This window comes from Mus caroli, chromosome 5, assembly GCF_900094665.2.
Source record: "Mus caroli chromosome 5, CAROLI_EIJ_v1.1, whole genome shotgun sequence".
Lineage (NCBI taxonomy): Eukaryota > Metazoa > Chordata > Mammalia > Rodentia > Muridae > Mus > Mus caroli.
Genome location: NC_034574.1, coordinates 100,895,614 through 100,897,125, shown reverse-complemented (window position 1 = coordinate 100,897,125; position 1,512 = coordinate 100,895,614).

Sequence of the window (1,512 nt, the reverse complement as noted above, 5' to 3'; positions counted from 1 at the left end):
TGTAGCCCTGGCTGTCCTGGAACTCACTTTGTAGACCAGGCTGGCCTCGAACTCAGAAATCCGCCTGCCTCTGCCTCCCGAGTGCTGGGATTAAAGGCGAGCGCCACCAACGCCCGGTTCTCTTTTTTCTTTTTTTAAGACAGGGTTTCACTGTGTAGCTCAGGCTGTCCTGTAATTCACTCTGTAGATCAGGCTGCCCCGAACTTAGAGAAATATGCTTGCCTCTGCCTTCCAAGTGCTAGTATTAAATGTGTGTACCTCTACCACCTGATTCTGATGGATCTTCAAGAGATGAAAAGGCAGAAAAAGAGAAGCACGTCTGGCCTTACGCAGACGGAAACATGTTTATTGACTACACACCGAGGGAGCATAAATCTCACTACGGGAAACTGAGCCATATATCAAATACCATACACGTGGAGGAGAGAATGCTTAAAAGGGCGCGGGAAAGGAGAAACAGCGACCTTTATAAGGGAGTAAAATTTACTGCATTACATTTCCTCCCATAGTCCCGCCCTTCCGGCCGCAAGGGACGCTGGAAAATGTAGTCTTTTTTTTTTTCGAGATAGGGTTTCTCTGTAGCCCTGGCTGTCCTGGAACTCACTTTGTAGACCGGGCTGGCCTCGAACTCAGAAATCCGCCTGCCTCTGCCTCCCAAGTGCTGGGATCAAAGGCGTGTGTCACCACGCCCGGCTGACAGCAAGCACTTTTAACCATTGAGGCATCTTTCCAGTCCAAGATGATATGTTCTTAACCATAGGTATTACTGTCAGCACTGAGGGAATAAGGCGAAGCTTCACTCTGTCATCCTTAGCATCCAGAGGCGCTCCCCTGATTGTTCTGGAACTTAGAAAAAAATTTCAGGACTAGTGAGTGTGACACAGAGTTGGGATTTTATTAAAGTTAGAAAGAAAGACAGCCCTGAAAAAAATAAAAGCACACTTAAGGGGCGAGGACATAGTCTTCTTAAAGAAAAGCTGCAGAAAGCACGACATGCCCAAATGTGACTCCGCAAGGGAGAGTCCCAGCCCAGCATGGTGAACTATTGTACAGTGTCACGGTTTTTAGCCAGGAGCCACCGGGACTGCAGGAGCGGTAAAAGGAGTTTTAAGTGAGATTCCTAGAAAATGGCAGGTTTACAACTGAAAAGGGAGGAAGGCCTTGAGCCATTGTTAACTGTGTGGGAGAATTCAGCTGCTAAAAGGAAGCTTCAGCCACACTCTGGGGTCAAGGGCCCCTTTCCCTTCGCATGTTCCTATAATTTTCTCTTTCTATCCATGCTTCATTATCTTCCCTACCTTTTAACTTTTCTCTTTGCCAAATATCTTCATTTCTTCTTCCTTTCCTTCTTTCTCTTCTTCTTCTCTCCTCCTCCTCCTTCCTCTCCTCTTCTCCTTCTCCTCCCCCCCCCCCCCCTCCCCCCCCCCCCCCCGTCTCCCTTCCCCTCCCTCTATTAATAGCATGCCTGTGTATATATGTGTATAGATGAAGAAAAACAACTTTTGGAAGTCA